Below are 21,563 nucleotides of genomic sequence, written 5' to 3' on the forward strand. Positions count from 1 at the left end.
GCCTCAACTACTTAGTGAGGCCCTCTGCAAATTAGTGAGTCCCTGTTTCAAAATAAAGAATAAAAAATTGGGCTGGGGGTGAAGCTCAGAGATAAAATGCCTCTGGGTTCAATCCCCAGCAACACAAACAAACAAACAAACAAACAAGCAATTTCTCCTTACTGAACCTCCTACTTCTGCTATTCATATGCTCTGTTCTATGAACTCTTAGTGATTACCTAATTCTCTTTGGTGTAAGATAAGACCAACACGTGAGTTTTATATTAAGGGGTATGAGCTATAAAAACAACACACACACACACACACACACACACACACTGTGTTTAATTAATTTAAGAAACAATATTTATCACTCAGAATTATTTTTATGATTTGAGATAAAGAATGCAAAACACCCAACACAGTGTTTGGTATGTACTAAGTAGAACAATCTTAGCTATTCTTATCAGCTATCTCAGGAATGTGAGAATGCTTGGAGACCATTAAAGAGTTCTTCACAAAGCCTGTGATTACAGGCGCTGCTGAAGATCAAATCCAAGGAATTGGGTACTAGGGAGGAGAGATGCTGAGAGTCCCTCACCTTTGCCTGACTCCCAGGACACAGAAATGTATACAATATCTACATGGAGGTAGTGCTTTGGTGTATTGTATCCCATTATCTTCTGGACTCCCTAAACACCCCTGGGGAGTAGGCAGGAAAGTTATTATTATCCCTGTTTTACAGATGTGGAAACAAATATCTTGGGAGGGGGCGGGGAGAACCTGCCCATGGTCACATGCTCGTAAGTAGTTAGGCCATATTCAGAATCCAGGTCTCCTGATTGCAAGTGTATATAGAATTAACAAAAATGAAATTAACAGGATTAAAGAGACTAAAGTCTCACCTCCTGTTCCTGGGCTTTTTAAAATTTCTCCTTCTTGCACCTGGCATGGTGGTGCAGGCTTGTAATCCCAGCATTCAGGAGGCAGAGACCGGAGGATCTCAGTTCACAGACAGTCTTAACCTACTTAGCAAGGCCCTTCACAACTCAGTGAGACCCTGTTTCAAAAATAAAAAGACTAAAAACTAGGGTTAGTGGTGTAGCTCAGAGGTACAGTGTCCCTGGGTTTCATCCCTGGTACCGTAACAAGAAAAAAAATTTTTTCCTTTCCCTTCTTTGTGCAAATATTTTTGGAAAGTTCTGTGTTCATAAAGCATTAACAAACAGCAAACCGCTTAGAACGTGGCTGTGAGCCCACACCTGAAAACCCTAGAGCTATGTCATTAACCACCAGTTCCTCATACTTTGCCATGGAAATGGTTCTGTTGCTTCTATCCTGCTGTGAAAAAACAGTTGGCTTGTGAGTCTGTGCTGCCATTCTTTACCTGTGGACTCTGAGCAGGTCCTTCCCTTGGTTTCAGTTTTTCCAAAATAGAAACAGCAGTTACTTCTTAGAGATAGATGTAAGAACCCCATGACACAGTGTCTAAGAGGCTGCCTGGGCTGCGTTGGGCATATTCCTCACTCTTCTTTCAGGTCTGACCACCATCAGCTCAAGCTCTACAAGGAGCCTCTTTTGAGACACTAGACCAGGCTGGAGCACCAAACAGGGCTTTCCTTCCTCCCCAGAGGCTATTGGACCCCTGGAGAAGCAGGTGGTTCTTCAGCAAAAATTCAGGAAGTATAGAGGGAGAAGCTGTGGGGACTGTCAGCTCAGGATAGAAGGAGGCCCCAAGAAACAGAACATAGAAGAGGAAGTCCATCCAGGACCTGGAGAGTGGAGTACAGAGAAGAGAATAGATAGGGGTGCCCAACTGTACCTTCTGCATTTCATTTCTTTAGAACTGTGACTCAGCTGGGTGTGGTGGCACAGGCCTATAACCCCAATCCTTGGGAGGCTGGGAAAGGAGGATTGCAGGTTTGAGAGACCAGACTCAGCAATTTAGCAAGACTCTCATCAACCTAGTGAGACTCTGTTTCAAAATAAAAAATGAAGCCGGGCATTCAGGAGGCTGAGGGATTGCAGTTCGTGAACAGCCTCGGCTACTAGTGAGGCCCTTTGCAACTCAGAGAGACCTGGTTTCAAAATAAAGAATTAGACAGCCGGGCGTGGTGGTGCATGCTTGTAATCCCCGCGCTTGGGAGGCGGAGACAGGAGGATTGCGCAGGTTCGAAGCCAGCCGCGTGCTGGCTTAGGAGACCCTGTTTCCAAATACAAATGTAAAAATAGGTCTGGGAGTGTAGCCCGGAGGTAGAAGGGCTTCCAGGAACCCCAGTACCACCAAATAAATAAATAAATAATAAAGAATTAGAAATAGGGCTGGAGGTGCAGCTCGGAGGTAGAATGCCTCTGGGTTCCATCTCCAGTACCGTAAATAAATAAATAAATATGAAATGGGGTTGAGATTATAGCTCAGAAATGGAACACCTCTGGGTACAGTCAAACAAACAAACAACAAAAGAACTGTAACTCAAATTTTGTGAAATATTAGAATTTGCAAGAGCCAGAGGATAGATCATTGCCTATATTTTCTTGTTTGCTGAAGATGTTCAGAATTTTTTTAAAAATCACATTAAGTCAATCCCACAAAGAAAGTTTAGGATGAAATATTTAGGGATAGGATTTTTGGTTTTGCTTCCATGTGTCTTTTTCTCCATTTTCATAGTTTCTGTTACTAGTATAAACTACCATTGATTGATTGCCATATTCTAAATTCCTTTTAATCTCTCAGCAACTCTACAAAATAATTAATTTTATCGTTCCCAATCACTTAAGCTGGAAGCTGAGGCTTAAGGTCACACAGCTAGGAATCAGCCTAGAAGGAATTTGAACCCATGTCTGGTGACAAAACCATTTTTCCATGTCAGTTTAGTGTCTTGATGAAAGACCTTGAATGAGTGAGAGTAGGGCAAAGATGTTAGGATGATAAGTGGGGTGTGGTTTGGGTCCTGGCTGGCCAGGGAGCATTTGAATTTTTTTTTTCACTCTTCTAGCAAGACAACACATTTTTCTGTTGATACTTGCTCATTTGGGTGGGGCCCTACTCCTTTTTGATTTTCCTTTCTCTCTTTTTTTTTTTGTTCGTGTGTGTGTGTGTGTGTGTGTGTGTGTGTGTGTGTGTGTGTGTGTTCCTGGGAATTGAACCCAGGGCATTTTATCCCACATGGATTTTTTGTTGTTGTTGTTGTTTGGAAACTATCTCACTAAGTTGCTGAGGCTGGCTTCAAACCTATGACCCTCCTGTCCCAGCCTCCCAAGTACTGGGATTACAAGCATGTGCCACCACACCTGACTTCTTACACCTTTCTGAGGAGCATCTAGCTATGAAGTCTGTGGTTCCACTGGGTGCTTACCGTTCATCTGGGTTTGAAAGGTGACTGTGGTTCCTCCTAAAAGTCTGCCATGGTTTCAGCTCAGTATCCCTGTCCTTACTCTTCTCTCTTGGTGAGTTCCTTGTATATGAGTTGCAAACCATGCATGGGGCCCCTCGCATTCTGTTCCATCCCTCTGGAATAGCTGGCTTCTCTTCTAAGAGCTTTCCAGTGGGGAAAGCCAGTAAAACACCCCATGACGTGTGCTTCTTTGTTGTTAATCTTACTGGGCTGGCAGTTTCTGGAGAGATCTGGCAATGATTGAGAAGGGATTGTGAAATCTTGTCCCTGCGTCCTGGAGTCCTAGAGCCCACGTAGATGAGTCACCTGGGCTTCCTTTCCCAGGGCTGGCCAGGTGATGGGGAGTCCCATTGAGGAGGCAAACAGGTGCTTGTTGTTTCTAAGCACTTCCAGTGTTCTGGATGTAGGCAGGGGACCGGAAGTTTCAAATGTGCTGCTGCCACCCCTAACTAGCCCACCTTTCTAGGCTGTGCGAACCCAAGTGCTGCACCGTAAGATGCCTGAAGGGGGTCTTAGAGGATGTGCATTCCAATCTCCTTCCCAAAGGGGGAATCCCTGTTCCAAATTCCCTGCACAGGTACTTATGTGCCACCTAGGATACCAAACCATCCTCCCTCCTGGTGAGACAGCCCAGCCCAGCCCAAGCAGTTCCATTAGAAAGTTCATCATAGCATTAGGGGAGATTCCATGATTCTGATTTCAGACACCGATTTTCATACTCATTGGTTCAACTACTAAGTTACTTCAACTCAGTTGAAGACAGTTCTGCCCCCAGGCTCCTTTCCCTACATCTCCTCTCTCTCTCTCTCTCTCTCTCTCTCTCTCTCTCTCTCTCTCTCTCTCTCTCTCTCCTGTCTTTTCTCTTGTCATCTATAAACTCAACATCCCTATTTCTTCATCCTTCTCCTGTGCCAACCTCATAACCCTGTGGTGGTGGGTAATGTTCCTGCCAATGGCCTGGACCAGCAAATGATGTCATTTGACGAGGCAGTGTGGGCAGAGGCCAGCGGAGAATCCTGAGATGCTGTGAAGGTTCACTCCTCCTGTCTCACCTTTCTACTCATTTGCCCAGAAAGGTAGGAGTAGTCCAAACTCACCCTTCAAAATCTACTTATTTTCTCTTTCCTAGGAATAGTTGGGTCCTGGGCAATATTCATGTACTATTGATAAATTATGATATGTGAGCTTTAGAACACCTAAACCAAGTAGGTTTTGTTATTCTGCCTTTATGAATAAGGACACTCAGGCAAAAGGACACTTGTATGTGCAGATGAAAACACACAGATAGTAGATGATAGAGCTGGATTTGTTCTCATTCGTGTCTGGTCCTGGGGGACTTCCCTTTCAGGGGTACCATGCTGCTACACTATATGACTTTCCTGAACCCAAGTGTTAAAAGAAACTCCACAAAAGAATTACTAGTGTAAAAGTTCAAACTATATCCCAACCTCGCCAACAGCTGCTCAAATGAAGTAGAGTGTAGGAGGGAGAAATAATCTCCCAACTGAAGCCCAGTTAGGAGATTATTATTATTTGTTATTATTTTTTTATTGCTGACTTTATCTCACTACTTCCGGTTTCACCATCTGACATCTGAGCTGAACCTCACCCTTTGGGGAGGTCAGTGGAGGCATGGCAGGCCCTGCAAATGAAGAAGGTGTAGCCTAGTGCAGAAGAGCCATTTGTTCAAAGCAAGAGAGCTGGACAGGTCTTCCTAGTGTCCCTGGTAGAGACACACTGTCCTTATCCTGGCTGTCCTTCTCATGGGCATAAATGTCCAACACCTCAGCCATCTCCCTGATAGCCCTACTGCTCCTGCTTCTGTGGCTCTCCATCCTGAGAGGTCTCCGGTCACATCTATCCAGAGCTGAGTGTGTTGAGGACTGGACTCCGCCCCTTCTGTCAGCTCTTAGGATTCATGAGGCATACTGGAGATGGAAGTGGAGGTGAAGAAGAGTGGGAGAGAAGAAAATGTTGGAAGTCTAGGAAGAATAAGACAGATGAGAAAGAGGAGATGCTATTGTTCTCTGATTCTGGGATGTATGGGCCCAAGACAATGAACAAGCAACTCCACACTGTTTCTCTGGCCTAAGTAGGATGCCAGAAAGGAGATTCATTTCTCTGGATTCATTTGTGCAGGCCTGGCTCTATCAGCTGAGGATCAGTTGTAACTTTTCAAGTCATGACTGTCAGGGACAAGAAACTGCCCTCCAAAGCCTTTTGGAAGACAGCCAGGACCCAATGGAACTAAGTGCTCTCATCCCGAACCGCCACTCTCCACCTACTCTGCTGATTCTTGATACATTCATCCCTCTATTCATTCATCCATCTAGGCAGCTGGCCAGGCATCTTTTGTCAGATGCCTACCATGTGCCAGGCCTACACTAGACTAAGGGATGCAAACAAAATAGCACCCAGCCCCTGGCTCTGAGACGCTCCGAGTCCTCATAGTAACTACCACTACCTATGTTTCAACCTAAGAACAGACGAATGATTACAATAAAGGGTTATAAACCACAGCTTCTGTCCTCCCTACTAATATGGGGATTAATTTCTTAGAGTTGCAGAATACACCAGCCAAGAAACCTAATTTGCTCTTAAGCATATCTTTTTTTCTCACTTTTTTCATTGATCAAATATCCAGTGTTTTGAGGGGTAGAGAGAAACCCAAACCAATAGAGAATATTGTGTTTTACAAAGACAACTACAATAGGTAACAGTAGGGTAGAAAGGACAACCTAAGAGATGATAATTGAGACAAAAATGACAACCCAAGTGCATAACCTTGAAGAATGCTGAAGCTGGAGAGGACCTCCCATGAAAGCCAGATCATGAAAGCCAGACCAGCAGAGCTAAGCTGCTGTGGTCCTAGAGTCTATTTCTTTTCTTTTCTCTCTCTCTCTCTCTCTCTCTCTCTCTCTCTCTCTCTCTCTCTCTCTCCCTCTCTCTCTCTCCCCCCCCCTCTCTCTTTCTCTCTCTTTGCAGTACTGGGGATGGAACCCAGGGGCATTCTACCTCTAAGCTACACCCCCAGCCCGATTTTTTATTCTTTATTTCGAAACAGGATCTCACTAAGTTGCGGAGAGCCTCACGAAGTAGCTAAGGCTAGCCCCAAACCTGGATCCTCCTGTCTCCTCCCAAATGCTGGTATTACAAGTGTGCACCACATTTGGATGGTTTTGGATGGTCCCTCTCCTCTAACCAATGCAGCTGTGCACAATACCCTAGATTTTATTCAGTTTTCCGTGGGAGTGGCACAGGGCCCTGAGGTTCATTCATTCTAAGGAGTTTTTCTCCCTCAATTTAGAATCTCTGATTAAAATTTATCTTTTCAGCTGGGCATGGTGGCGCTTGCTTGTAACCCCAGTGCTTGGGAGGTTGAGACAGGAGGATCTCACAGGTTCAAAGCCAGCCTCAGCTACTTAGTGAGGCTCTCAGCAACTTAGTGACCCTGTTTCTAAATAAAGTATAAAATAGGTCTGAGAGTATGTATAGCCCAGAGGTAGAAAAGACCCTGGGTTCCACCCCCAGTAACACACACACACACACACACACACACACACACACACACACACAATCCTATCTTTTCCTCAGTTAACAGGGACAATGAAATGACTTGCTCAAGGCAACACAGCCAGCCTGTTAGTGAAAACACTAGGAAGTTTGATCTTAAGAAGGAACTCAGAGGTAGGCGTGGTGACACATGCCTGTAATTTAAGTACTTGGTACAAGGCCGGCCTCAGCAATACAGCTAGGCCCACAGAAACTTAGTGAGACCTATTTTAAAATAAAAAAACAAGATGAAATGGGGTTGGGGTGTAGCTCAGAGGTAGACTGCCATTGGGTTCAATCCCCAGTACTAAAAACAAAACAAAAATATCTACCAGTAACACCACCAAAACCAAAACAAAGATCTCAGAAGTCAGTTGCTTGAGTTCAAATGCTGCCTTGTCTATTTACTAGCTATCTGGCCTTAGTAAATCAGGTAACCTTCCCCTGCCTCTGCTTGCTCATCTGTGAAATGGGAATAATAATAGTAACCTACTTCACAGGGTCATTGTGAGGATGAGGAGCTAGTCCATGTCAGACATTTTGGCAAGCTGTTAACAAACTGTTTTTGTAAAAGGTGAGGTATTAGGCTTCTGGGATAAGGACCAAAATTTGTGATGATTATGGAGACACATATATGACTTTTTAACAATGTAGAAAACATTATTAGCTCATATTCCATACAAAAATAAAATTTGGCCAGTAGTCTGAAGTCTGCCAACCTTCATTCAGCCTAGAGCAGCACCTGGCATGCCAGTCAATGCTCAATTAATGCCAGCTTCTGCTTTCCAAACCGGGGCTTCTGACTGCAGTGAACCGCTTATGCTCCCTGTAGAAAATAACAGGAAATGAGGTGCTGGACAAACCACTCAGCCAGCTTGTTTGTTAAAAAATAAGCCAAGGTTACCAAGGTATACAGAGCCTCCCTGCCCCTCCCAGTCTTAGGGCCTTCCCACTGGCATCCAGCCTGAGGAGGCTGAGCAGCCTAAGCTCTGTGTATTTTAATAAAGTGACAAGTCAGGTGCCAACTCATGGCAGAGGGGAAGAACATAAAGGGGGGATCACAGAGACATAGGAGGAGGAAGGAGCCCAGCTCACAGCTAAGGAGTTCTGGGTTCTGGAGCGTTCCGACATCTCCCAGCTCTGGGGTGCTGGGAATGTCCGGCCTCTTGCACCTGTAGGAGGCCAGTCAGCCACTTTCTGCCCACACCTAGCCTACTTCAGAGCAGCTCCACCCGGGGCAGCTCCAGATACAGATTCAATCATCAATCCCCAATTGCCTCATTTTATCAGAGGGAAAACTAAGACTCAGGTGAGCCTGAGTTGACACAGTAAGTATACTCATGCTAGGACTAGAAACCTGGGCTTCTGCCACCCAGGCCTGTCCCTGGCTTCAGCACATCATGGAAATACTGCTGGCATCGTCCAGTCCAGTGTCCTAGGCCCATCTGGATGCAGCTGAATCTGACTTGGATACAGCCCCAAATATACAGTACATTTGCTCATTTACCTGTGTTTCCTGAGCTCTTTCTAAGAGCTGGATGGGAAAGATGAGCACAGAGCCAGCGCCTGTTCTCAGGGAGCCCAACCTCTACCTCAGTGTGACTGTAGTTTTTCATTCATTGATTTGTGCATTTGTCCTTCACTTGGTAAATATTGTGGTGTATGTGCTTGATGTGAGGCGTTGCACTAGATGTGGGAAATACATCATTAACACCATCTCTGCCTTCGTGATGAACGTTCTGACCTGGGGTGGGGAGATAAAGAATAAACAAATACAGAAAGGTGTTTGACATGTTTTGGGGGTAGGGGGCCAGTGTCCTAATTTGTGTCCTTTGGTGATTTTGGGGGTGTAAATACTCTTGCTATTGCCAATTTCAAGATACTAATGTGGAATCAATTTGGAAGACCCAACTGGTTTTCAATTTGGGAGAGATTTGCAGTGCACCACTGCATAGACACTGCAGTCAGTGGGGAATACTTTGAGGGGAAGTGAGCAGGTTAAAGGAGCGGAGGGTGATAGAGGCTGGGCTTCTTTATACTGATGATCAGGCAGGCCTTTCTGAGGAGGTGAGATTTGAACAGAGGCCTGAATGACATGAAGAAGCCAATTATTTAGTGAATTGTTGGGAAATGAGCACACAGGCAAAGGGAGCAGTATATACAAAGGCCCTGAGGTCAGGGCTGTTTTCAGCCTGTTTGAGAAATGGCAAGAGAGACAGTCTGTAGTGAACACAGGACTCATGGGCGCACACAGAAGGGAAACCTTAACCCAGCAGGCTATGTGGGGCAGAAGTGGAGAGCAAGAACTGAGAACAGCTACTTGGAGAAGATGAGTTTGGAGAGAATCTTAAAATAGGAAGGCAAGTAAACCAGATAGGGGAGTTTAGGGTGGAGATGACAAGAGACACATCTCTTGGGAGAGAGAGCGAGCAGTGTGGATGAAGGCCTGCAGATGTCATGAAGGCTCTTGGGAACTGATGGTAGTTTTTAACTAAGGGACAGACAGAGAGGTGGGCACTGTGAAGGGCACATTCAGTGGGGAGTCACGGGAGGCAGAGAAACGACTCTAGGCTAATGGTGCAGGACAGAAAAGATGACACCTGGTTTAGGGCAGAGAGAAAGGGGTGGACTTGGAACAACAGACTCACGTCTCCTTAATGACTTGCACTAGGAGTTTTACACATGCTTTCTTTCCTCATCCTTATCACAGCCATGTGAGGTACCTGGGATGTGTGGTATGGTAGATTAAAGATAGGGGCCAGGGCCCAGTGTGGTGGCACACACTTGTAATCCCAGCATTTGGGAGGCTGAGACAGGAGGACTGCGGTTGAAGGACAACCTCAGCTATTCCTTAGTGAAGCCCTTCACAACTCAGTGAGACCCTGTTTCAAACTAAAAGATAGGGCTGGGGATGATGAGGCTTGGAGGTAGAATGCCCCCAGTTTCCATCTCCAGTACAGAAAAAAAAAAAAAAGATGAGGGCCAATCTCTGACACTACTTCTATGTCCTCTCCTTCCATATGGTCTGTCCCCAGTTCTGACTTACAACCTACAGAATACAGCAGAAGTAATAGGGACCTCCAAGGTTCGGTGGTATTTCTGCTGTGGTTTCCTGACATGCCTGCTCTGTGGGAAGCCAGCCACCATGTGAGGAGTCAGACTACCCCAATACCACTGTGCCATGAGGAAGTCCCAGCTAGCCACACGGAGCAGCCATAATGCCAGGGAAGTGTTCAGTCAGCCTCTCGCTGTCCCAGCCCGCTCCACCCAGCTGCCAGACATGAGTAAATAGGCTGCCTTGGCCATCCGTCCATCATAGCCTCAGATGCCTCCGGTCCCAGCCACCATCTGACTGCGACTGCATGAAACCCCAAAGAAGAGCCACCCAGTGGAACCCCATAAACACAGGACACTGACAGGTGATAATTATTTTCGTAAGCCACTAGTTTGGGGTGGTTGGTTAGGCAACAGTAGACCGCCAAATATACATAGTATTATCTCCATTTTAGATGGGGAAATACGGAGATGAGGAGGGCTTGTCCAAAGTCACATGAATGGTAAATGGTGAAGCTGGAGCTAAAAGCAGGTGCGCCGACTTTTAGAACTGCTGCATGGATGCTTTGTTGTTTCTGCCCTCTCCCATGCCCTGGGCCCAGCAAGGTCAAGAGGGAGGCAGCCAGTCACAGAGGTCTCTTTTTGCCAGCCCTCATGGAAGGAACAACACGAGTGTCCCCTCCAGCATCTCGATGCTCAGGCGTGCTCTTTCCTGCATTTCCTTATTGGGCCACATCATTTACCATTATATACCATTTATTTACAGTACGGGCTTATGGATTACCTAATTTCATCTTCACAGATACACTATGAATTTATTGTTATTATTAGCTGTACTTTACAGTACAGATGAGCTCAAGACTCAGACAGATAAATAACTTTTCTAAGCTCAAACATCTAGTAAGAGATGAATTTAGGGTTTAAACCCTGGTGTATTTGCCTCCAAAGTCCATGTTTTTAACAGCAAAGGCTGCCTCGGCCCTGAACTGGGAGCTCTCATTCTCAGGGACACACCTGACAGGCTGCCAGATGGAGCAGGACTGGGCAGGCTGATTCACGTGGGGACCAACCTGGGAAATGAATGAGGTCACATTCCAGGAGGCTGAGGCAAGGCACCACTTCAGAAGATCCACTCTCCTGGAAAAATACCAGTTGGGTCGAGGACTTGTGCCAAGTAAGAAAATTAAATACACAAAAGGGATATCAGAACTAAGCGAAGTGTTCTGCCCTCCAGGTCACAGGAGCCATGGGCCATCACCCTGCAAGGACTATTCATGTCCAGCACCTTCCCATCCTCGTCCCTGGCCTCCAGAGGATCAACCAGGTTTCCCTCAGGCTTTCATCCCTGCTAGTCTATGGCCTCAGCATGTATCATATTCTTATTAAGGAGCTCATTTATTTTACTGATTTTTTTCCCCAAGAACTGACTTTACATCAGGCCTTTTAATTAGGAGGAGTAAATATGGTATGTTTGTTAATCCCTTGGGCCTTACAACTTAATAAGGAAGTCTGACATTAAGCTTGAAATGATCACTAATAGTAAGTAGAGGGTTCTATGTAAACTAAGTTCCCAGCTGGGCATGGTGGCACACAATTGTGATCCCAGATACTTAGGAAGTTGAGAGAGGAGGATCACAGTTTCCTGTGAGCCTGGGAAACTTAGTAAGATCCTGTCTTAAAAAGGGCTGGGGATGTAGCTTAGTGGTAGAGTGCTTCCTTAGCATGTATGAGGCATGAGTTCAATTCTCTGTCTGTCTCTCTCTCATACACACACACACACACACACACACACACACACACACACACACACGCACACACACACTTCTTTATTTCTATCTCTTCATCCCCTCCTTCTTCTCCTTCTTTCTCCTCCCATGAATACCTGCACCTACTATGTACCAAACCCAGTATAAGTGCCAGAGATTAATAAAGCAATATGAAGAGTAAGTAGAAGGAAGTTAGAATGGAGGCAGAAAGACCAGCCTGGAGGCTGCTGGGATGACGTGAGGGAGACACGATAGTGCCTAGACCCAGCAGGGCACTGGGAAGTAAAGAACCCCACAGCTTGCTCCACAGTGCCAGCCATGGACAGTGTGCCAATGCTTCTCCTTAGACCAAGATGTCAAAAATATAGATAATCTAATTTGGTAAGCAGGGAAAGAAACAATTATTATTAAAAATTTTTATGTCCATTGCATAACTTCCTTGTCACTTATAGGCAGGTAGCTAAGAGCCAACATGTGATAAGTCCAGAGGCCTAAGGAAAGGACCTGAGAATACACGGAGAGGAACAAGACCAGTGTCCAGCTGAACCCAGCCCTGCTGTCCCCACAAGGGAACTGGGCATGTGAGCAATAACAACGTAGGCTCTCAGACCAGCCTAGCCGCTAGCTGAATACCACCCCAGAGGAAGCCATATGAGGCTGAAGTATCTCCCAGCTGAGCCCTGCATGAACTCATGACTCACAAACTGTGCAATAGAGTAAAATGTTGGTATATTCAACACACTTTTGTCCTTTGTTGCATAGCAAAAGATAGAACAGCCCCATTTGTTGACATGCAAGAAATGTCAACATTAGAAAGCCCCTGCACCATTTGCCTTAGCACAAGACCCCTACCAAGGCTGTCATATCTGAGTGTTCAGTGCCCATCCCCAAACCCCACTGATTGTTTTGACAAAACCATGGAAACACTTTTCTCCTTTCTGTGATTGTGCAAAGTAGATATAGGAGGCTTGAGATGATGTGTCCATGAGAAGAGAGGACCTGGAGATTCCAGTAGAGTAACAATTCAAAGAATCTAGCCTCTTTCTTTCCTTCACTGGATATGGAGGAAAACATATGTTCCAATTATCATTAGGAGTCATTATTTGCACACAAAGGAAGCCAGATTTAGGAAGAGGCCCATGCTACTGAGGGAAGGGGGAGAGATGGGAAGATCCCAGGGCTACCCACAGCACTGAATCACTAAATCAGCCCTAGATCCCACCCTGCTGCTGGACAACTGCTATGTGAACTGATTTGTTTAAAGGATTTGTTGATTGCTGCTCCAGACGGCCTACTTAATGTTGAAGTTCCTATCTCTGAAATATTGGCACTGGTGAATTTCATTTCTTCATTTCTAGCTTATCCAGAAATCATCCTATACTCATTTGTTCTAGTCAGAGTCCTAGAATGAAGACCAGGAGAGAAATAATTTTGATTCAATTGTTATTTATTTATTTATTTATTTATTTATTTATTTATTTATTTTGCAGGACTGGGAATGGAACCCAGGGGCATTCTACTTCCGAGCTAAACCACCAGCCCTATTTTTTATGCTTTATTTTGAAACAGGGTCTCACTGAGTTTCAAAGGGCCTCACTAAGTAGCTGTGGCTGTCCTCAAAGCGTGATCTTCCTGACTCAGCTTCCCAAATGCTGGGATTACAAGTGTGAGCCACCTCATTTATCATTTAAACTACAAACTTAACTTATTATGTAAAACTCTTGAAAGCAGTGCTTCTTAACTGTTAAAGTGTGCTGCGAAAATAGGAATAGTTATAAAAGGGGTAACAGGTATCACTGAGAAGTTACAATAGACCAAGCATTGTATTAAATGAATTATGCAGCACCTCATTTAATCTCCACAACAATTCCATGTGAATATATATATATATATATATGTATATATATATATATATATATTTCTTTTTTTGTGTGTATGGTACTGGGGTTCCTGGAAGCCCTTCTACCTCCAGGATATACTCCCAGACCTATTTTTTTATATTTTTTATTTGGAAATAGGGTGTTTTAAGCCAGCATGGCTGGCTTTGAACCTGCGTGATCCTCCTGTCTCTGGCTCCCAAGTGTGGGGATTACAAGCGTGCGCCACCACGCCCGGCCAGATTAGAGATATTTTAATCTTCATTTTATAGAGTAAATGCTAAAACAGGGAAAAATTAAGTTAGTTTTCCTGGGTCACATGGCAATGAGTGGTAAAACTGAAACTTAAATTGAGAAAGACTGACTCCAGAGCTCTACCCCTTAATGCCTCTCTAAACCAAGAAAGTAGGAACAAAGAAAAGAGTACCTAAAGGGAAAATAAGAGGGTTTTTTTGATTTGTTAAGAAGGAAGGAAGACTAATAGGTAAGATGGATTTGGGATAAATGGCCCAGTCATGAGGCACAAGTGGACTCAATATCTTGCATGCCAATGAACACTATTTATTGAGGCTTTATAAATCAATCAATTGCATTTTTAAATGAGCATATATGTGCCGGGCGTGGTGGCGCACACTTGTAAACCCCGCGCTTGGGAGGCAGAGACAGGAGGATAGCACAGGTTCGAAGCCAGTCGTGCGCGCTGGCTTAAGAGACCCTGTTTCCAAATAAAAATGTAAAAATAGGTCTGGGAGTGTAGCCTGGAGGTAGGAGGGCTTCCAGGAACCCCAGTACCACAAAAAAATAAGCATATATGCATACACAGTGCATATGACATGCATACATACATATGGAGAATTTCCTACTGCATCTTTCTATGTGGCTTTGTAAACTTTATTTGTTGTCCATGATAGTATATTTTGGGGAGAAGGATATCTCTAGATAACAGGTGTCACAACCATGTCTTATAGCAGATGGTTTTTCCTTGACCACCAGCAGCATCTTCCTCTGGTTTTTCCCTCTGTTGGCTGCTCTCAACTAACTGTGTTAACACTTTAATTGTAAAGTCAGTTGTCTGGGGAAAGAAGTAGAGGAGCTGGAATCACAAAATGAGTCTCACATTCATCAGGATGAGACCTTGTTCTCCCCAGTGTCACTGGTCCTTCTGTTTAGATGAGAGGAACTTCAGCCAACTTGGTCTTATGCCAGAGCTTAAGTATTACTGTGCCAGACATGTATCTGCCCTTCATGCTCATTCTGCAGGGATAGAAAACTTCTTAGTGTTACACTTAGGCTTCTACTCTGACCCCATCTTCACAAATAAGCAGATTGTCAGGTGAGATCCTGGGAAAAGTGAAACTGTATTCACACCAGACCCTCCCAAGAGCCACGTGGGAAATGCTCCTCTAGATTCAGTCTGTTGCGAGTCCTGGGTTGTGATAACCCTTGAACAAAGACAATCCTGCTTCGTTGAGGTTCCTGAACATCTTGTTGCTCTTATGAAATGGCCAGGCACACACTGGCCCCCTTGGGATCAAGTATGCTAGAAATGCATCTCCTGCTTGGAGACAGGCATGGGCCTGCTGAGAAAACAGTTTTTTAGAATATGATGGTTTTTTCCAGATATGTCCAGGCCTGCCAGAAGCTTAAAAGACCCACTACATTTTATTCTTAGTATATCTACACGAATCACAGAGACTGCAGTTCTTTTCCAGATCAGAAGAGTGTTTCTCCAACTGATCTCTGTTTTGCCTTTTTCAATGCTGTTCCCATAATACCTATCCTTATCATTTCCTTGGTGAATTTATTTATTTGCTTATTTATTCACTTATTTATTTATTCATTTATTCAATGCTCTCATTCATTCCACATAGAGTCCATAATGAGCTATGCACTGGGAAACTATTGAGGACAAGGTGGACAAGACAGATAAAGTCTCTGCCCTCATGGAGCTTAGCTGAGAAGACAGATAAGGTCTTGGAAGATAGTGAAAATCACAGGTAATAGAGTGAGTATTTTTAGCAAAGGCTGGGATGAGGTGGCTTATCTGAACATGGAACCGAAGTCGAGGAATGCATGCCTTTTTCAGCAAGTGAAGTCAAATCCATGGCCTAAGGATAAGAAATCCTGGACCAGAGGAGGAAGTAGAGCAGCGTGTTTCAGGCTAGCACATGTGTAGTCCACTAGCACTCAGTGTCTCCTCTACCCTCCTTCTAGTGTGTATAGTCTGGACGACTCAATACCACATTGCCCAGCTTTCTCTGTAGTAGGGGATCCAAACATGAGTTAGTTCTGCCCACCAGATACACTCTTGCAGGGTTTGGAAGATGAGAGTGATGAGGTGACCTTGGCAAGCTTCTGCAGGCTGGAAGCATTGTACTGATGGAGGCCTGGATTTCTCATGGTGCCTCTTGGTTGTGGGAGGCACAATTTCATTTCAACCTCTGGACAGTGGCTGTTTGCTGATTTGTGTCATTGTTTGACCCTGGCAGACAGTGCTGGTAGCTTTTGGGTGATGGAAAAGGGCTAAACTTCTGGGGTGGTCAGAGATTGTCCTGCAGTCTAGCCATTGCTCTGGAAACCATTTAATAGGATAGAATAAATAAATCCCTTTCTGCTTAATCTAAGTAGAGTGGGTGCAGATTCCTTCAGCAGAAGGAATAAACTTACAGACTATAGAAGCCATATATATGAATGTCCACAAGGGAGAAAGCTAGAAGCATCCCAAGGATGTCCAATGTGGCCAGGGTAGAGCCATGTTAGGCAGGAAGGACTGAAGGGACAAAAAGTTTCAGATCCGAGAGTGCCTTGTGAATCAGTCTAAAAAGTCTAAAAATCACCATTGAAAGGGCAACTGAAGGTTTCAAGCAATTTAACCTCAGTGTCAGATTTGTTATTTTAAAAATGCTACCTACTAAGCAGAAAATAGATATAAAAGCTGAGCACAGTGACACATGCCTGTAATCCCAGTTCTTGGGAAGCTGAGACAGGAGGATCACCGGTTTGAGGCCAGTCTGAGAAACTTAGCAAGGCCCTCAGCAACTTAGTGAGACCCTGTTTCAAAGTAAAAGATAAAATGGGGTTAGGGACCTAGTAAGAGGTACAATGCCTCTAGGTTCAATCCCTCAGAGGGAAGGAGGGAGGGAGGGGGGAGGGAAAAAAGGAAGGAAGGAAGGAAGGAAGGAAGGAGAGAAAAAGAAAGCACAAAGAGCAGACATATGAACATCCAGTTTGTATTCATTGTGTTAGTCCTTGATTTAAAATACATCATACATCAATACTCAATTCCATGTAAGATGCTCTAGTTAAAATAAAGGCATATTTAAGTTTATTTGTGTATGAGTACATCTGTCTTACTTACTCTCACTTCTATTTTATTCCACACAGAGTGTGACCATCAGTATACAATGCTTCTTAGCTGCCTGTGTCCTTCAGCTGATGGTTTCAGGCCCTGCAATGAGTCCCTCTGCACATAGCTCATTCTCTCCGTCTACCCTTCTCTCTCCCTGTGCTCCCTCCATTACAGCAAGGCTCCCTCTCTTCCTCCCTAGACAGGCAATGTCTCCTGAGCTGTAATTAGCTCAGGGGTTCTATAAACCCCCTTTTCCCTTGTGGCTCCCTACATTCTGCTCAAATTTTTGTAAATAGTCCTTTTATTAAGCTCTTCTCAAATTACTTAATTTGAACGTGCCATCTGTTTCCTGCTGGAACTCTGGGAATACACCGTATCATCTGTCTTGTAGACTTTCCCAGCATCTGGGTTTGGCCACTTGTTTCATTTCCCTCTGCCCCGTACTTCCTGTCAGCTGGTAGTTAGACCAAGAGGCTTGATTAGATTGGGATTCAAGCATTTTGATGGGCTGCAGGGATGCGGGGAAATCAACAATATTTCATAGGTGGCCTCTGTGTATTTCCTAGGGCATCTCATTAGTGATACTAAGGCCGATCTGTGAGATCAGGTGTTTCAGTTTATTGAACCATCAGGTAGTTCTCCATCTTTTTTCATCTAATGATTCTTTTTTTCTGTCACTGAAGATTGTTGACTAGATCCATTATTTCATTAGGAAGTTGCAAAATGGTAATTTTCTATTTCTACCTTTCCTTCTGCACTTCTTAGCTAAGATTCTTCAACAAAGAAGAACTTTCCCTAGAATCACCCAAGGGCTTCTTTGAAGACTTTGTTTTTCTGAAGTTTCATTGTGATGTATCTAGGTATGCCTAGGTGTTGGGACTTCAGAAGGCTTTCCCCCTAGTGCCCCCATGCATGCTAGTGTCTCCATGTATATTTTTAGTCTACATATTATTATTATTGTTGTTTTCATTAATTTTAGTTGATATTTATACAATCAGTGAAAATACTATCCACTAATTTACCTTTTTCCTTATTCTTCATTCTTTCCTGAATCTCTGACTGAGGTTAGACCACTCTTTATAATTTCCAACTCTATATATTCTGACTGCATCATCGACAAATCTTATTTTCCCATGGAGAAGGGGCAAAAAAGTACTTCACCAGACCTGAAGACCATAGTTATCTTTAATCTTTTATTTACCTTTGTTAGGAACTGTATTCAAGTCACCCCACATGGGATTTCCTTCATCTCCTTCCACAATCACCCTCATACATAAAACATCCAGGCTGGCCCTTCCTATAAGTACTTCCTGTCTTTTTTCTTTGGACATTCTTTTGTTCAAACTGTCTCTCATATCTTAAACAGGAGCTCTCATGTCTTTGACCGTTGTATCAGTATAGACTGGAATAACTTCAAATAACAAATAAATTTAAACAAGGTTTACAGTTAGACAGATGAGGTCAATCACACGAACCTGGGATATCTGTGAGACAGCAGAAAAACCAAGGGGACAGCTGGGCCTGTGAACTAGAGATGAGATCTGGGCTGGGAATACAATCACTGGGATGGTGTTTAAATCAATGGTAATGGACATGATCACATGCAGAGAGAGGAGAACCTGTGTCCTCCTTTTCTTTCTCAGATGCAGTTAAGCTTTGGTTCTACCTCGTTGCCTTTTCAAAACCTATCTATGTTTTTTATTGGTGCATTGTAATTATACATCACAATGAGGCTCAGAGTGATAGAAACACAGCACTTGGTGTTTTTCCCTCCAGATCCCCTCTCACTGCCCCCTTCCCCCATATATATTATTGAGATTGGTATTGGCAACTTCATACATGAACATAGCATTATTTTAATTGTTTCCTTCATCAAGTCTCCCTTTTCCCTCCCCTCCTCCATCCCTGGGTCCCCTTCCACTATTCTACTGGTCTCTCTCATTTATCGGGAGTCCTTTTTGTTTCTTATGTTTTTTTTTTCTAGCTTCCCACATGAGAGAAAACAAAAGGCCCTTCACTTTCTGAAACGAATCTCATTTAGTAGAATCCTCTCTAGTAACATGCATTCCCTGTGTATAACATAGTTTTGCTCTTCATGGCTGTACCTTACTGTCTTTTGACTTCAGCCCAGTTTCACTGCACCTGCTCGAGCATCATGGCCTATCACCTGGATGACCGCCCCAGCCTCTCTGATGGGCTTCCATGCCTTCATCTTGCACTCTCTCTCTAATCCTACTCCTCTATTCTTTTGCTCCATCACTCAAATTACCTATAAAGCATTTTCTTAAAAACCTAACCTGTTTATGACAATACTCAACCCCCTTAAAATCTTTCATTTTTTCTCATTGTGCTCAAGATAAATCCCAAAGTTCTCTTCCAAGTGGAGCTTGTTCTTACTCAGATCTTTGATGCTTAGACCCCAGTTTATCTTTTGAGTCTGTTTCTGTATGATCTCTAGCATGTACTTCACAGTCCAGTCATATTAAACTATTTGTAAGTCCTCTAATGATCTCTAATCTCTCATGCCACATCCATGGCTTCAAAAAAGCCCTGCATTCAGAAGAAGATCCAAACTACTTAAGTGCAGCCTGAAAAGCTTTGTCTGAATGGGCTTGGAAATGACTCCAATCTCATTTTCCAACTCTGTCCCTTCCTTCTCTCCTGCAGTAGCCATTGACTTCCTGGGTCTATCCTCCCTCCCTCCCTCCCTCCCTCCCTCCCTCCCTTCCTTCCTTCCTTCCTTCCTATCCTCTTCTCTCTCTTTCTCTTCTCCTCCTTGTTGTTGTCTTCTTCTTCTTCTTCTTCTTCTTCTTCTTCTTCTTCTTCTTCCTCTCTCTCTCTCTCTCTCTCTCTCTCTCTCTCTCTCTCTCTCTCTCCCTCCCTCCCTCCCTCCCATAATTGGGGTATGAGATTATGAGAGATCTCCCTCATAACTGGGGTATGAAGATGAACCCAGGGACATTCTTTGACCTGTATCCCCCAGTCCTGTTTTTTTTTTTTTTTTTTTTTACTTTGAAACAGGGTCTTATTAAGTTATTGCACACTATTGGCTCCAAATCTCCAACCCCCTTGTCTCTATCTCCCAAGTACTGCCTTTTCGTTTTTTAAAACTATTTTTACTCGTGGTTCCAGTGGGGAGAGAAGGAGGAAGCCGGGAGCGGGGTGGCCTGGGGGTAGGGGGAACCCGCCACGGACGCTTGCCACTGTCGCCGCCGCTGCCACTGCCTCTGTACTCATGGCGTGGGGGGAGCGGGCGTGAGTCCCTGGCACGGGCCGGCAGCGGGACGGCGATGGTGGATATAGATAAACTCAACATCGACAGCATCATCCAACGGCTGCTGGAAGTGAGAGGGTCCAAGCCAGGTAAGAATGTCCAGCTACAGGAGAATGAAATCAGAGGACTGTGCTTAAAGTCTCATGAGATTTTTCTCAGTCAGCCTATCCTGCTAGAACTTGAAGCACCACTCAAGATATGTGGTGATATCCATGGGCAATACTATGACTTGCTTCGACTCTTTGAATACAGTGGTCTCCCACCAGAAAGCAACTGCCTGTTTCTTGGGGACTATGTGGACAGGGGGAAGTAGTCGCTGGAGACCATCTGCCTCCTACTGGCCTACAAAATCAAGTATCCCGAGAATTTCTTTCTTCTCAGAGAGAACCAAGAATGTGCCAGCATCAATAGAATTTATGGATTTTATGATGAATGTAAAAGAAGATACAACATTAAACTTTGGAAAACTTTCACAGACTGTTTTAACTGTTTACAGATATCAGCCATCGTGGATGAGAAAATATTCTGCTGTCATGGAGGTTTATCACCAGATCTTCAATCTATGGAGCCGATTCGGTGAATTATGCGACTAACCGATGTGCCCGATCAAGGTCTTCTTTGTGATCTTTTGTGGTCTGACCCTGATAAAGATGTCTTAGGCTGGGGTGAAAAATGACAGAGGTGTGTCCTTCACATTTGTTGCAGACATGGTTGCAAAATTTCTCCATAAGCATGATTTGGATCTTATATGTAGAGCCCATCAGGTGGTTGAAGATGGATATGAATTTTTTGCAAAGAGGCAGTTGGTCACTCTGTTTTCCGCACCCAATTATTGTGGAGAGTTTGACAATACAGGTGCCATGATGAGTGTGGATGAAACACTGATGTGTTCCTTTCAGATTTTAAAGCCTGCAGAGAAAAAGAAGCCGAATGCCACAAGACCCGTAACACCTCCCAGGGTTGGATTAGGCCTGAACCCGTCCATTCAGAAAGCTTCAAATTATAGAAACAATACTGTTTTATACGAGTGACCTATTGTGCTTTCTTTGACCTACATTCTTTATTCTGCGGTGAAGTTGAGGCTTATAAGTCAAAACAAAGGAACTAACTTGCTATCTACCAGTTTATACAGAACTCAAAGTATCTATGACTTTTTTAAAACTAAGATCTGTTAAAAAGAAATCTGTTTCAGCAGTTGACCGTGTATAATACCATGTGCTGAAAATGAACTCAGACTTATTAATTGATGAACTTGTTAAAAAAAAACTATTTTAGGGCACTTTTAGGTTCCTAGAAAAATTGAGAAAAGGTGCAAAA

At 44.1% G+C, this 21,563-nt stretch overlaps 1 pseudogene across 1 annotated transcript; it reads left to right on the plus strand.

The window, feature by feature from the left end:
* The first annotated feature begins 20,262 nt into the window (after positions 1-20,262).
* LOC308260796 (serine/threonine-protein phosphatase PP1-gamma catalytic subunit-like) lies at positions 20,263-21,277 on the plus strand (annotated as a pseudogene). Its single transcript has 2 exons — positions 20,263-20,316; positions 20,449-21,277. The product of its transcript is annotated as a serine/threonine-protein phosphatase PP1-gamma catalytic subunit-like (transcript).
* The last annotated feature ends 286 nt before the right edge of the window (positions 21,278-21,563 follow it).

This window comes from Muscardinus avellanarius (genome assembly GCF_963383645.1).
Source record: "Muscardinus avellanarius genome assembly, chromosome: 3".
Taxonomy (NCBI): Eukaryota; Metazoa; Chordata; class Mammalia; order Rodentia; family Gliridae; genus Muscardinus; species Muscardinus avellanarius.